General features: G+C 41.2%; 1 pseudogene; it reads right to left on the bottom strand.

Moving 5' to 3' along the window:
* Nucleotides 1-16,410: 16,410 nt before the first annotated feature.
* On the bottom strand, nt 16,411-16,529 carry LOC118607083 (annotated as a pseudogene).
* Nucleotides 16,530-16,998: the final 469 nt, after the last annotated feature.

The following is a 16,998-nucleotide window of genomic DNA, read 5'->3' as shown; positions in this document are numbered from 1 at the left end:
CCAAGGAAAGGGCAGGCCAGGAATGAGCTCCAAAGCCAGGACCCCACGTGATACCGAACAATGGTCTCAGCCGTGGATGGCTAGAACTCGGGATCTTCTCATCCTTCTTGTTGAATCTAAGCCCGATTTAATTAGGACCCCAAACTCTCCTGGCGGCTGCTCTTCGGTGCTTTTATCATCCGCCTTTGTACTTTGTCAGCTTGCTCGCCGGTTTTGGCTTGGGCGCCTCTGAGAGGCAAGGCCTCCACAGAACTGAAGTCCTTTCACTTCCACGGTCACCCCGGGCCGGGTGCCTGCTTATTTTCCTTGCTTATCCTCCTTGAACTTTTAATGCTTTGATCTCGGATTCTTAGCTGTTCATATTCTGCTTCTCGAATTCTGCTTGATTTTGGAATACATGAAATGCTATGCTCTGTTTTCTCCCAATTCCTAAGCGATGGGACTACCTAACACCAAAACATAGGCTTCAGCAGGGAGCACGTCCTGCTTTTTGCGGACTCCCTGCTGACTTTAATACTAGATAAAGATTATTTGAGAGGATGAGTAAGCCCCTTCCAGTTTAAAAATTGTGTCTGCTATCATAAGCTATGGGCCAAATAAAATTCCCATTATTATTTTAAAAGAGTGATTGAGCCCCAAGAGGGAGAGAAGCTCAGAGGGAGGCCCCCTTGGTATCTTATAGTTTTGGTCTGACTCTGCTGCCAACTGTAGGAAGACGTTGGCCTTGGGTCATGCTCTGCCTGGCATCTTGTAGGTCAGGTCGAAAAACTTTAGATGACATTGGAATCTGGCAAATTCCAAAAAGTTTCCTTTAGACACCGAGTGCTACTTCTTCTCGTTAATAGATTTATCTTCTTTTTCCCTTCCAGTTTTCTGATATACAAATTGAATTTTGTTATGGTAAAGCTTTAAAACACAGATGGATTTTGAAGGACTACAAGGAACTTCTCAAGTTGGTGTTTCTGATTTTCCAGAAGACTTGTGTTCCTGTGGCCTACTTTTACAAATAATTTTATGAGTAACTGAAAATTCTTCATTTTGATTATTTAGCTTGTGCTGTTTTATCATGTCTCTGAAGACAAGGATGGTGTCTTTTTGTTGTGTTCCATTTATACATAGCACACTGAGGCGATAAATATATTTTAGCTGAAAATACCTGCTTAAAAAAAGTATTAATAGAAATTACAAGCACTTAATTAACACAAATTCCAGAAAGAGATCAATGAATCCAACATCCTGTATCTACATAGAACTGAAAAATAGCCCAAGAGCATCATTTGCCATCAGTCATATTGATGATTTCCAAAAAAATATGTGTGTGTGTGTTTATCTAGAAGAAAATACTTTAATTCCTTTGTCAGTTCTCCTTTTACCTTTCAAGAGTCTGCTTAACTCCCACATAAAGCTATGTAGGGCAGCGTTAATCTATGTATCAACCTGTCCGTGATTTTAAAAGGCACAGCGAAGAACACGCTCGCCCGCCCTGCCGTTTTCGGACTAGTTTCTTCCTGTTGCTCTTTTGTTCTTTGATACATTTGCCTTTTCCCTCACCCCTCGTGGCACTGTGGGCTGGCACGCTTCCCTGGATGGGCACCAGACTCCTCCAGCAGGATGAACGTTTGTTTCTTTCGTGTAATCTGAGCGAGAACCATAGTAAGCGGTGCCGCAAGTTGAGCGAGAACCATAGTAAGCGGTGCCGCAAGTTACACCAGACCGAGGATTACCAGCGGCAAGAGGAAAACAGACTCCATCGTTTCAGAGTTCAGCCCAGGAACTACTGATGTGCAAGTCAGCACTGGACAGGACGGATAGGAAGAATTGTGGGAAAAACCCATGCAATTTGATTTGATCCAGGAAAGTTTTTTTTTTTTTTTTTTTAGTTTTAGAAGGCAAATTCATGGATTTTTTGCTAAAAATAGAGTATCTCTTCCAAATAAAGAGAGACTCTGGTCATCTTCCAACATGACCAGTCACCATATTATAAGATAACGCTTAAATGCAATTAGCTCCTTGTACTGCCCAAAGTGTGTGCCAGAAACACATGATTACATCTCGTTCATTATCACCTTTCCCGGCTCACGGGCCGTTAGGAACATCATTTTCTTCCAAGGTCAGCTGTAGTCACCGCACTGAGAACCGTCTAGGTATATTTAACTTTGGGGATGGGTCCAACATGCCACTTTAAAAGATGATCGTATTGTTTTTCCTGCTTTCCATTTCTGAAAAGGCGAGGCTTTGGCCAGTGGGTACTCGACATATCTGGCTGCAAATAGGTTCCTAGGAGCCAGGCAATGTGGTGCCTAATTTCAGCATTCACTTAAGTAAAATTATTTATGACAGTCACTACAGGTTTTTTTTTTTTCTTTTCCTAAAGAGGGAGATATGTAGCCTCAGCCAGATTGAAGAAATATTTGCATTCAGTCTCAGCTACTGATGCATTTAAAGTATGGCCTTGAAGGTTTAAACTAGGTGTGGTACATGAGAAACTGAATTAAGTATCTGGAAGATGGAAAGCATTCATCTAAAACATCACTAAATCAAGTTCTCAAATAATCACATAGCTTAACATTTTTTACATAAGCAGCTGAAACAACATCAGAACTCTCTAAAACGACATGGTCAGTCACTCCATTCCAGGCATTTAATCACCCAAGCCACAGAAAACCTGGGTAATGGAGATTAGAGTTGAGAGAATTGTCATTTCTAACCGTGCAAGCTGGCATTACAAATTGAAAGTATGTTCCAATGGCTTAGGATGCGGCAGGGAAGCTGGACCATACTTTGTGAAATGGTCAGATAATGAAGAGCGAGAAACACAGGTTCCAATTTGGAAACTAATGGGGAGGGAGGTGGGGTTCTAGAACCATTACATGTCAGAGCTGCATGTGCCTTTGGAGATCGGTTGTTTTAATTTCTCTTTAGGTGAACAATTCTGCAAACTAAAACCAAGGAAAGGAGGTACAGGAAGAGATCTTCTGAGATGTCGTCCTCTCTGATGGGTCAGAAAGTTCTGAGGACCAAATTTCAGAGCAGAAACACAGAACAGGTTCTGACTTTTCTACTGAAACAGACTGGCTTACCCAAAAGATTTTTTGAGATGAAATATTCCTTTTGATATTAGTAAGACAGTCTTTTGAGTCTATAATTTATATTGCATGGTTGTTGATACTCAGCAAAAAATGATTTTTTTTCTTATTAGACTTGATCTTGGTTCAGAAAATGAGACTGATGCTGATGCTGATCTAATAGAGAGATGGATTTATGATACTCTGGATCTTCTTGTTAACTTTGCTCGTTAATTTGTAATTCCTAACAGATAAGATATGGATTACTTAGAGAAAAGGATTCCAGCAAAATAGTGTTTCTAACTCTATAGAACATGAGATGTTTGTGTGTGTGTGTGTGTGTGTGTGTGTGTGTGAGAGAGAGAGAGAGAGAGAGAGAGAGAGACTGAGAGGCAGTACACTGCTGCCTATGGCTAGGCGTCTCCACAGATAACACTGCTAACCATCCACGAGTTCTTTATTTGCAAAGGGAGTGTCACGTGCATTCGCGTTGTCGAAAGGGGTTGAGTAACTCCAAGTCTGGTAATGGGACTGGACGTCAGGAGTTGGAATACTGGCATTTCTGAATGTTAGACCCAGGCGCAGACAATCAAGAAATCACCTCTCTCCTGCTTTCCTTCCAGGACTGCTTACCCAGCAGAATCTATTCTGCTTAAACTTCATAAAGAACTTTTTTTACTCCCTCCTCCCTAAAATAAATAGGGAGGCTTTTAACTCAATGAGTTCAATGCTGCGGTTAGAGAGTGTGCTAATTGTTTCATCGTGGGAAGGACAGAGACAGAAAGAGCCTGGTCTCTGAGGGATCTCCCTAAGTTTGCTGTTGCAATAGCTCTCAGAGTGTGATCTGTGGACCCCTGGCGTGGTCCCTAAGCCCTTTAAGAGAGATTCATGAGGTCAAAACTATTTTTATGATGCTGAGATGTTATTTGCCTTTTTTAATGAGTTGACTTTTGCAATGTTGATGCTATAGGATGGTGGGTACGACTGCCAATCGGTCCCTGCGTTCCTCACCGTCATGTACTTGCTTGTAAAATTTGCTAGTTTCACTTTAAGAATGCCCCGATGAAGCAGTAAAGGGCGTTGATTGCGTTAGTCTTGATCCTCGGTTACAGGTCTTTTTCAGATTTTGACTAAAGGAAAGTTCACACAAAGCACATCTGCTGCGTACGTAAGACTCAGCATAGTCTTGTGTGGTTGGTTGAGTTGTGAGCTTAACTAGCTTCTTTTTTCATGAAACACGATTTTTACTTGAAGGAATGACTGACAGGCAAACTGGTTATTCTGACTTGCATATATGGCAGGTGTTTTCTTGAAAATGAACTGAGTGAGCTGTCATTTTAAGGAAAATAACTAATAATATTTGTTGTCAATGATAAAATCAAGCTTTTGAGGGAGAATTAGATGTTTAAAAAGCTTGTATTTTCCACTGTGGGCTTGACAGCTTCCCGAACTCCAGTAGTTTTCTCATGAGATTTATAGTGATTTTAGCACAGGTAATTTTTTTTTTTTGGTGGGGGGGAGGATATTGTGTAATAAAATGCGCCAATATTGGAAGAGCTGAATAACTCAGTGAGTTTTTGAATGATCAGTGCATGTTGCAAAATCACACATGGGTTCGTAGTGAAATTTAGTCCGGTGTGGTTTAAAGTAACGGAGTGAAAAGTTCATTGACGATGGATTCAAATTCTGTCTGCAGCTCACCTTTTTAAACCCACCACTTGTTGAGTTTTGGTATGGTGTCAAAGAGGAATATTTAATTATCTAAAAAGTTTATGAAAATTTTTTTCCCTTTTCCAACTACATATTCTGTGTAGAGTTGGATTTTCTTTACATGATTCAACCAAAACAATATATCACAACAGATTGAATATAGAATATGATAAAAAAAAATCTTAGGTAATCACTAAAGAGATTTGTGGAAATGTACCTCTCTCACTAATTTTTAAAAATCATGGTTACTCTTTGTGAAAATGTTATTTATGTATACATGCAACGGGGTTATGTTTTTAAATGAATTATTCAACAGCTAAACAATTTCCTAGTTTTAAATTCTGTAATGGCAAATACAAGTAGCTATGACCCACATAAATCAATGATCTTTGGGGTCCTCGATACGTTTTAATAGTGTAAAAGGGTCCTGAGGTATAGTTAGAGTAAGGATCTCCTGGATATTAGAAGAATGAGGGGAGTAGGAATTTCTTTGTAACAAGGGATACCTGTTTCTAAGATAACACATAAACATCTACAGCACAGGCAGAATCAGGTCACTGATTGAAAATAAAGTCAATATAAAGTAGCCGATAACTTTAAAAAGGCTCTCCCTCCCTTATTGGGACATAAAAGCTTTTTTCCAGCTCTCCACTTAAACACAAGAATAGATTAAAAGAGCAGATTCTAAATGAACAGAAACTCAATTGGAATCTCAAGGCCATTTCACGAGCTATGTAATCCAAGCAAATCTCAGTGGTTACCTCAGTTTCCTTATCTGTAAAATGGGCTGATGATACATAGAGTTGTTAGGTATAAAGTGTGTCACTGCATTCTTATGTACCTGACCTAGGGTCTGGCACGTCGTAAGTATTCAATAGATATTAGCTGGCTAATTAAATACACACATGCACAGCATGATACAAGACTATGAAACACTTAGGAAAACGAACGTTGACATTGACAGCTCGTATCTGGTACGACAATGGCAAATGGTGACCCTGCTTCATCGACGGTGATTTTTCTAACTGTGAAGCTTCTGGGCTCCAGTGCTTTGAGTTCTGGGAAGGGTGCTGTGGGTCTCTTTACCCTTTGGCTGTCACTGATCCACCCCTCTCCCCAAACCTCCCCAGAGACTATTGTAATTAGTAAATAAGCAAGTGACAATAGAAGATGGTTTATGAAGAAAAGATGAGTGAACCAAAAAAGAAAGTTCACAAGATTCCTGGACACGGCTCCTTCTTTTCTAACTCTGGTTTCTGCTGGCAACGTGCTTGCTAGTGCTCTCTTTTCTCTGCAGTCAGGGATTTTTAAAGGCATTTTTAAAAGTACTAGGCTTCTCATCTCTACTCATTAGTGTGCATTTCCCAGGCCCCTCGACTGACTCAGGACACAAGATCACAGAAGATCTTTTTTCCAGAGACATTGACTGTTTCCTGCCTTCCACGCAATCTCGGTCGGCTTGCTCTGCAGACGCAAACTCGGCCTCAAACCCTGCCTGCTCGGAGAGCCCGGTGCTCAAGGCCCACGGGCAGAGTTCAGATCTTTACCAGCTGTGTGACCCTGGGCGAACTGACTTCTCTAAGCCTCAGTCCTCTATAGAAAACAAAAGCACTGTCATTTTATTTTTATCACTCTCTTTCCCCCTACTACCTCTGAGGGGACAGCCCCTTCTGGGAGCCTAACCCTGTTTTTGCCTCTTGGGCTGCAGGGACCAGAGATCCAACTTGAACTAGTGTACGCACAGACTTGAATGCTTTTTCAGGCTTAATGTCACTTTTAAAAAAATCTTCTTTTAAACCTTGATTCCAAATTAATCCTTTTTTTTTTCCTGAATAAGCATTTTAATAAATCTTTTTTTCCTGAATGAGCATTACTCTTTTTTTCCTGAATAAGTTTAAAACATGTGCAGTGTTCTTTTGGCATTCTGCAAGCATAAGTGTTCTGTGTGGCCAAGAACAAATTTATTCAAGTACAGAATTTACTACGGAGTGTTTTTGGTAGTGTATGGAATAGGAGCTGTCGAAGACCAATGATAAGCTTTCTATTCTTCAATATGGCTTTGGCTAGTATATTTGTAGGGAATATTTCATCACCAAGTGCAGAAAGTCCCAAATAAATAGCCGATGATGCATGCCAGGTTAGTATGTAGGTCTGCAGTGACAGCTACTCAGGTTCCTTTTGTCATATGGCTCTGGCATGAGTGGCCTCCATCCTCCAAGTCACGTCATAGTCTAAAATTGTTGTTCCAGCTCCAGCGTTAGATTCCACATTTGCATTCTAGGCATCAAGAAGGAGGAAGGGGAAATCCTATGATTCTTTCCAGAGGTTGCATAGAGCACTTCAGATGAAATCCCATTGGCCAGGACTCAGTCACATGGCTACACCTAGTAGCAAGTGAGCCTGAGAAATGCAGTTTCTATTCCAGGCAATACTTTGCAGAGTAAAAATGGGAGAGGGTTCTCTTCCTATAGAAGCAGGGTATTGGGAGGCAAGTAGCAGCCTCTGTCAACAGTAGTTTTTATGCTGATGTTACCATGTGGTGGCAGGGGTTGGGGGTGGTTGCTACGAGCTCAAGCAAAGGTTGGCGGACTTTGCTGTAAAGGCCAGATAGTAAATATTATAGGCCTTGCAGCTATATTGTCTCTGTTGCAACTACTCAGTTCTGCTATTGTGAAAACATGTGTAGACAACATATAAATATAGATGGCTGGATTTGGAACTTGGGCCTTAGTTTGCTTTCTCCTGGGCTAAACGGTAATACTAACACTAAAATTAACATTTATTCTCCACTTATCATGTACAAGTTAGACACTGTGCTGAGCACCTCACAGACATTTTCTTAACGCTTTTTTTTTTTTTTAATAAAAACTACGATGTAGATATTATCATCATCAATTTTATCTATGAGGAAACTAAGGCTTGGAGAAGTTAAGTGACTTGTTCAAGGTTACACGGTTGGGAAGAGGCAGAGGAGTTTTGAATAAAGACATTGACTCTGCGGTCCCCTCTTACCCGGCTCTTCAAGAAAGTCTGGGCAAGCAAGTAGCCAGAGCCTTGTGGCCAGGGATTTGCTCCAAGGCAGTGGATTTAGAGAGCACAAAAGACTTAAATAATGAGTTTCAAAGCTTAGCACCTAGTTAGCAGGAATAGCTAAAATGAGAAGAAGCTATTACATGGAGATTGTTGGTAAGAAAACTCACAAGCTACATCATGAATTATGCTGTTGATTTAAAGGCTATTATAAGTGCTTTCCTGGGAATCCTAATTTTTTTGGATTAGGATAACTTACTACACATAGATATTGGTCCAGGCTCTTGGCAGGAAAGTCTGATTGCAGGCAGGTGCAGATTGGTTGGGACCGCTGTGTGCTTCCACAACGGAGCATGTGGCTCCATAGGGCTGTGCAGTACATAATCTGCACCACTGTATCATGTGGTCCTGGTGTTAGGTGAGGGCAGAAAGAGGCAGGATTGCAGAAGCCAAAAAAAATCAGGCTGAGTTGGAGAGGTGAGAGAGAAGCCTCTGTCAGTGGGGGCAATAGCCTCAGTCAACTTTATTTTCAAATAAATGGAGATGCACTTGGGTGGAAGGAGAGACAGAAAAGAAAGTCCCCGAAGCCCCTATCCCTACCCCTGCCACTATTGGAGAAATGCTTGAGCCCAGCTGAAAGCCTCTCTTCTCTGTAGGTAAATGGCAAGTCTATTTTTCAGCATCCTCATCTTCGTGTGACCTATAAACAGATTTCCCTGGAATGACGCTGTCTCCAGGGAGAGCCGTTCAGCTGAGCAAAGCACGGGTCGCCTCTGCTGGAGCACTGGCTTCGCCACCACAGGGCCCAGAGCTCCTTTCCAGCTCCTTTATGACTCTTGGGAAGCCACTTGATTTCCCAACTCAGGGACAATTTATTAAGAAATCCTGCCATTTGCGACAATACGAATGGCCCCTGGCATTATGCTAAGCGAAGTCAGTCAGACAGAGAAAGACAAAGATTGTATGATCTCACTTATATGTGGAATCTAAAGAAACAAACTCGTAGAAACAGAGAATAGATTGATGAATGTCAGAGGTGGGGAGTGAGGGTAGGGGAAATGGGCGAAAGTGGTCAAAAGGTACAAACTTTCAGTCGTAAGATAAATAAGTCCTGGGAGTGTAAGGTACAGCATGGAGACTATAGTTAATAGCACTGTATTGTATATTTGAAAGTGGATAAGGGAGTGGATCTTAAAACTTCTCATCATAAGAAAAAGAATTTGTGACTATGTGAGATGAGGATTGTTAACTTATTGTGGTAATCGGTTTATAATATATACATATTTTAAATCATTATGTTGTATACCTTAAACTAATACAATGTTATGTGTCAATTATCTCTCAATAAAGCTGGAAAAAATAAAGTCTAAAAGAAGGATAATTTATTATTGATATGATAGCAATAATTCAAATAATACATGTGGTTTTCAGAGCACTTGTATGTACATCATCTTATTTGCTCTGAAGGGGAGCGCTGAGCAAAATAAAAGTAACACATGTTAAACTTGGATGCTGTAGGTGTGACTAGCTTGACATTTTGACATATACTATCTCATTTAGGCCTTCAGCCATCTTGGGAAGAAGGTTATTATTGTGTGCCCATTTTATAGAGGGAGCAGCAGACTCAGAGATGTTAATTTGCCTGACCACTCACAGCTGGCATGTGATAATGCTGGAACTTGAACTCAGTCTTCTGAGATCATTTTCCTCACCCTGCTCACTGTTGTGCAGCTGTTGGTCCCTATAGAGGTACGCCAAGGAAGTCAACTTGGTGGATATCAGGGACTTCGGAAGAAAACAGATTCTCTCCAGCCACCAGAGCTTCTAGTCCAGATGACATTGAAAAGCAGCAGTGGCAGTTCCCAGAAAAGCATTACCCAGTGGAAGAAAACCGAAGGGCCTCCCAAGGGCTGCACACCAGGCCTGGACACGTGGTGCGTACCCCACAAACCCTTCTTTATCACCGTACGCCTGTGCTCAGGATAGAACAAAGAAACTGACCAAGGAACGTTTGATGACTTATTCATTCACATATCCACAGGCAGTTCTTTAAAGCATGGCTCTGCTGAGATGCTGGGGACGAGAACAGGAAGACCGACATTCAGCCGCTATTGCCATCGATGTCATATGAGTGCCTGCAGATCGCCATCCTCTCTCATGGGCTGGTGCCCATGCAGGACCTGCTGTTGAGTAATCTGAATACCACCAATGGATACGGCAATAAGCAAGTTCCGGCCCTTGTGAAACTTAGCGCTTCATGAGAGGAGAGAGTTAACTGAAAAAAAAAAAAAATCAACTAATGAAGAAGTCAGGCAGTGACAAGAGCCTTAAAACAAATAAAAAAGGGTGATGTTATGAAGGTGACAGATTTTCTGCTTTTAATCTTTTTATTTAGTTTACTGTGTTAAGATGTTTGATTTTGGATTGAATGTGAATAGAGCTTAAACACAAGTGAATTGTTTTGGGACATATTTCGGGTATGGAGTTGACAGATAATTTGGGCATGTTGGAAAGGGTAAGGAATCATGTTTGCCTCCTAGGTTTTTGGCCTGAGCAACAGAAATGGAGAAGACTGGGAAAACGCAGGTTTTACATGAAATTCTGTTTTGGACCTGTTCAGTTTGAGACGCCTGTTGTGCATTTATGTCTGTATACTTTTATGTGAAAGGCCCATGGTATGCAAGGTTAACTACATACATAGTATATAGAAAACCGTAGTCATAAGATGAGACAGGATTTTTTAAGGCTATTGTTCATGATGTGTGATAAAATATGAACTTCAAAGGAAACTTGAAGGCAATCATTAATTTTGGAACCTAACATGCGGGAGAGCAGTTGGAGATGTACAGGAGAAGCAGACAAAGGTCAGCTCATGAAAGGTCTTGGAAGGAGATGGTGGGGAACCTACTGAAGGGATTCAAATGGAGAAGGATGTGATCAAATGGAAAATTTAAAAGAAATGGTAGAATCATTATGCATGGGAAGATGGGAGGGCAGTGAAGCAGAAATCAGGGTAAATAATGAAGATTTACTGCCAACAGTCCAGGATGATGATGAAACCTGGAGCTCAGCCAGTGGCCCCAAAGAACAAGAGGGAGTAGATTCAAAAGATAGATTCGACTGTCCTTGGGATTTTTTTTTTTTTTTTTTTTTGGCTGTGTGAGTCGTAGGAGGGGAGTCTTCACTGACTTGGTTTTTCAGCTTGGGTACCTGGCTTGATGTTGGGCCATTAAAGGAGATCCAGAGCACAGGTCCTTGAAGGAGGGATGGATCTGATTCTATCGTGTTTTTTCTGGACCAACTCCAGTGCCTCTTTTCAGCCTGAGATGCTGATTTGCTTTAGCATTTCCGATAAATGTCTCCCCATTCAAGAAAGTCAAGTCGAATGAATTAGGGTGGTACCTGGGGGAATGTCACATGTAAGAGATAGGCATAAAGGAGACTTGGTCGGTGGCAGGAGAACCAAACATCAGAATAACCAGCAACTAGCAGAATAGAAAGCGGGGGCATGGTCAACAGCCCCGCTCAATGCTTAGGAAAGCTCAGATGAGATGAAAACTTACAAGTGTTCTTTTTAAAATTTTGTATTTGTTACATACAGTTGCTATTCAATATTATATTAGTTTCAGGTGTACAGCATAGTGGTTAGACACATATAATTTGCAGAGTGATCCCCCGGTAAGTCTAGTATCCACTCGACACCATACAGAGTTGTTACAATCATACTGACTGTATTCCCTGTGCTGTACTTTACATCTCTGTGACTGTTTTGTAACTACCAATTTGTACTTCTTAACCCCTCCACCTTCTGCACTCAGCCTCCCAACCCCCCTCCCATCTGGCAACTGTTTTCGATTAGGGCGTCAGCAACAGCATTAGACAGAGCAGTTTTAGTGCTGTGGTGAGGTGGAAGTCAGGTGGTGATGGGTGGAGGGACAAACAGAACAGGAAGTGGAAAATATTCAGCTAAAAAAACTTGTGGGCAGTGTGGACAGAGAATTGAGAAATTTCTCACTCAAGTTTCTCTGTTTTTTTTTTCTTGTTGTTGTTTTTTGTTTTATTTTGCTTTTTTTCCCTGTGAATAGGGAGGAAGCAGATAATGTCCTGAACCTGAAGGAAGCAGAATGGAAAATTAAGAACAGTGGTGAATTCTAAAGACAGGAAGCTTTAAAAACTCAACTTTGAGAAACAGAAGACGTTGATATTCATTTTTATCTCATCTTGACCTCTAGAATTGTCCTTCAAGGAAAAAAACCTCTCTGTCCAAGAGTCTCAAGTTTGAACTTGAGTTAACTGAAGTGTCGAGACATGAACTCTTCTACTTCAGGTCACAGAATGAATCTCTGTGAGAAGTCGGAATTAGTCCTAGGAGGGGAATCTTGGCTCTTGCTCCTTAGCTCAGCACTATCAGACTTCAACTTCATTTAGTATTCCAGGTCAGACCAGTTGGTGGTTTTCGGTGTGCAGAGCTGATGATTTGCTTTAGCACTTCCATTAAACACAGAAAAGCTTCCATGTGGGACCCTCTGCCATTGCCGACACCAGCGGGGGCTGGGGAGGGCTGCTGGGATTCTTTGTGCTATGCTTCAGAGAGAGATGTCGAATTCGTGTTTCTCCTGATAGATGTTGGTAGCTGTCCAGAGGAAAGTTAAAGTTCCCATCGCTTTTTCCAAAAAGAGTAATGGGGAGCCCTTGTGTTCCAGCCAACAATCCCTCTTCTCAGTAAAACAAATAGGTTCTAATGTTGGCAGCTTTCTGAGCTGTTGCTGAGAACATAAAGGCAGCACTGTTTTTTTGCTGTGGTAAATATACAGCAAGCATTTAACTCATTACTAGATAAGTCACACTGAGATGGCTCAGGGGAAGGGGAGTCTGGTACTGGTTTTTAATTTTTAAGACATTGATTAATACAGCTCTTCTTTATTTTTTAAGTTTACCACCCCCCCAGCTTTATTCAGGTAAAATTAACAATTAAAATTGTTAAAAATTAATTTAAAAATTTAATTGTATGCAAAGTGATGATTTGATAAATTTCTCCTTTCTTGACTGGTTCAGTCCCCGAGACAGAAATAAACATATTTAATAATTACAATTTAAATGAGATAACTAATTAGAGAAATGAATTGTTTAAAGAAAAGATGTGATGAGATCCTTAGTGTTCCCCATGGTCAGATGCCCCTCTACATTTCCCAGCTCTCATGGCCTATGTAGGGTCATGGACTAACTCCGGCCAATAGGAGGACGAACAGAAGTGACCTAAGCCATTTCTAGGCCTGACACTTAAAAGCATTTCACAGGATTCTCTAGCTCACTTTTTCCTTTCCACGATGACCATGAAGGCCGTGTTCTGGTTGGCAAAATTTTACAACGAAGGAGGGCCACCCGCTGTACATCAGGCATTATGTGATCAAGAAGTAACCTTTTATTGTGTTAAGCCATTGTGTTTTCTGGGTTTTATTGTTACTGTAGCAAAGGCTGTCTTAACCTGACTAATGAATGCACAAATCAAACAATATCACTTTATCAGGAAATACAAGGTCTTTTACAAGTCCCCCGACATAGCAGACATTGAGACGAGACAGGAGGATTTCCTTTCTCAGAGCTGTCTAGGCAGAGGTCTGCCTTGGCCATAGGATCATAGTCTATATAGCTGTAAAACTTTTCAGAGGTCTTTGCATTTAGTTATTATTGAGAACCATAGGCTATAATAATAGGCTTCTGACAAGAAACCAAGGCCATTTTCCTTTAAGGCTACAACGTGACAGCTGTCCAAAGAATGATTATTTATGTATAATTAACTCATGTGCTAGAGTTTTGCAAAGCTACACTAGCCAAGAGTAAATTGTAGTTGTGATCATAGTAGTTTCCCATGTTTCACTATCTCTTTTTGCTGCTCACTGGTATAGATCCTGTGAAAAATGTTACTGGAGGGGATCCCTAGAGGCTGGCCCCCATGCAGTAATGAGGACGTCTGGTCAGTTAGAGCTATCAAATGGCATTCCCTGCTTTTTTGTCTTCTTTGGCACCATCCCCTCTACTGGGTCCTACCATTTTTTCCAGGTGTTCCTTCCTGCTCGCCCTGGACACAGAAGCTGACGAATACATCTGAGGTCTTCAGGGACAATCGGTAGTTGGAAGTAGCTTCTGTTTCTGCTGGGCACAGTGAGAACGCAGTGCACTCTGAGTCACCTCCCCTTCAATCATTAAGTCAAGCTTGTCTGTCTCATCCTCTCCACTCTTAGAATAAATTTTACCCAGGAGATGTGATGTACGCCAGACTCATCCAATCCAACAGTATTTACGGGGCTAATTGTGAGTCTTCTATTGCACTTATAATTATCAGTCGATTCAACATTTTGTTAATGTTGATGTTAGAAGTTTGCTAGACTGCCCAGGAGTGCCTGAAAAACAAAAAAAAAGTAATAGAAGCACATGCTTTACAAAATTAAAATAGTATAGAAGGAGATAAAATAAAAACAAAATAAGCCTATTCCTCTCTGCCGCAAGTCTAAGGCCCGAAAGGGAACTGCTTTTATTTATTAATGTTTCAAATTCTTCTGGTGGCTACTAGTATTACAAGAGAAATATGCTCATCGCTTTTTTTTTTCTTAATTTCTCAGCTTTGGGTAGTGTCTATTAGCTGCCCACTGAGAAAGAGAAAGGAGTTTGCGTACTTACGACTCTCGTTTTCCACACGCATGTGCTGTGGGGAGGGGAGAAGTGACGACTGCTGTCTGCCCACTTATCCCATTGGCGGCCCTTTCATTAGTTACCCCGATGCCTGCCCCCCGGCTCCCTCCTGTTCTCTATGGGTTGACGCAGAGCTTGGCATCTCTGGAAGCTTGTGTTAGTCAAGGGTCTTGTCAGGAAGACGATTCATGCCTGGAAGTTCAATAGAGGGAATTTAATTAGGAGAATTAATTACAAAGGTCTTAGAAGAGCTGGCAGAGCCAACACAATGATGAAGCAACTCAGATTTCAAAACCAGAGGAGTGTTAGTGGGTGAGAGTCCCAGAGTTTAGCCGCTCAGGCTCCCTCTTCCTGGGCGCTTGCTGGAAACCCAGAGAAAGGTCACCAAGCTTGAGTAAAGCCTCCAGGTAGGAACCGGAACCATGGAGTAGATGTAGCTACTGTTGGAGACACTGCTCAAGGCTGAGAAAGAGGAAGAGAAATACCCTGACTTCTTATTGCTTCCCATCTGCCAGTCTCTTGCCCGTGTCTCCCATTGGTGGAAGCTAGCCTCCCTCACAGCCCTCAGAGGGAACCAACCCCGCGCACCCCTTGATTTCAGGCTTTGAGCTTCCAGAACTCTGAGAGGACATACGTATTTTTCTAAGCCACCAGTTTGTGGCATTGTTTTTACGGCAGTCCTAGGAAATGAATACGGGTGGACACAGGGTTCCTCTGGGGAGATGACTCTCACTTCTTATGTGTACTTTGGACTACAACTTCCTTGGCAGTGGTTTTAAATATATATGACTCCACGTACTTCTTGGTTTTCAAAAATACGTCAACATCTCTGGCCCGTTGCACTCAGTACTGTTATGAATTTATTCCACCTTAAATGTCATTTAAATGGAGCTCCATGAAGGTGAGCAAGTAGACATAAGCACTCAATCTGCCATCTGAAGGCAGAGCCCTACAGCCCAATGTGGGTCAGGTTCAATGCTTAGACACCCTCACCACATCCTGTCCAGCGATGGGATCTTCCAATCATACATATGACAAATATAAGACATATCAAATACAAAACAAGGTTTTAGATTAAAAAAATCACTAACCCTTTATTGAAGATGAAAACTTTGAATTTTTCTTTAGTGATTGATATAAATTATCAAATTACTTAGAATGCTGGAGCTTATCTGTAAAGATATCTATCTCATCTATAAAGAGATCTGGTATGGCTTTCTTTAAGAATTACATTATTAATTTATCATGGTTCATCATTAATGTTTTTGAGAACAATATTATTTAATATTTTCTATAAATAACCAGTATTGGATATTATGTCTTGCTCTTCCTCATAGCTAATCAAATTCTTTGTTTCTAGAACTTATAAGAGTTCTTTAAAAGCAAAAGCAATAACAATAGCAACAATAACAAACCCAAAACCACGTGATACCAGCAGCCTGAGAGATGACTAACTACTGGCACCGAGGAAAACTGCTAGTTATTTGCCTACAGATGCCCGGAGTTCAACGGGGCCAGGGAACCGCACTTCTAAAACTCTAGTGTGTTCTTATGGGTGCTGAATCAGCCATTTAGTCATTGCTTAGGCTATTCTTGTTTGATGGGAAAAAATAAAAGCAGCTTTCTGATATACTATATTCCCTCAAAATGACAAATACCAAGGATTTGGAGACTATAAAACCATTATTTTGAATGGTGTTCTTATATGGGCTGGTGGTATTAAAATGCGTAGTTTCTAAGATCTAAAAAACAAAAAAGAAAGAAAAGAGAATTATCTAGATGTACTCTTTTACCACTCTTTTAGCTGTTTTTAAATTATTCTTCTCTACTTCCATGGCAGTAAAATGATTTCCAATGGAAACAGTCCTCAAAAAGCTACATTTTGCCTTTTTTTTTTTTTTTTTTAAATATTTTATGCCTACAGAACCTGGTCTTTCTAGCTGGTCTCCCATCCAAGTACTAACCAGGCCTGATGCTACTTAGCTTCCGAGATCAGATGGGATCGGGCTTGTTCAGAGTAGCATGGCCATAGACACATTTTGGTTTTTTTTGCATGTTGGGGGAGGAAAAAGAGAGGACTTACTTTAAGGATTCTCTCCGCAAAAATTTCTGCGTTGTGATTCCAGAGAGTTTTGAACATATTTGCTCATTTTCCTGGCTTCGTGAAGAATGGATTTGGTTGGGGCATAAAAACCCTGCTTGATTTTTAGGCTTAAGCTGTAATTGAAAGTTCGTTTGAAAATGGAGATCATTACAACACTTGTGTGTTCCACAGGGACAGGAATTATTGTCTGGCTTTCTGCGGGGTCTGTCCTGAAGGCCTGTAATACTTCGTGAGTGAGAGTGCAGAGAAAACTTGGCCTCAGAAAACCCCCAAACAGAAGACCGGTCCCACTGCTGCTGAGGTCACCTTCAAGCTCCTGGAAGAGAAGAGGCTCCGTTGCCAACGACGTGTTTCCCAAGTGCCCTCACCGTCATCTTCAGTTCCACATCCCTGTTCACG

Source organism: Rousettus aegyptiacus, unplaced genomic scaffold (assembly GCF_014176215.1).
Source record: "Rousettus aegyptiacus isolate mRouAeg1 unplaced genomic scaffold, mRouAeg1.p scaffold_m13_p_1, whole genome shotgun sequence".
Lineage (NCBI taxonomy): Eukaryota > Metazoa > Chordata > Mammalia > Chiroptera > Pteropodidae > Rousettus > Rousettus aegyptiacus.
Note: the sequence above shows the minus strand (reverse complement) of the source record. Positions and strands in the feature narration are given on the sequence as shown.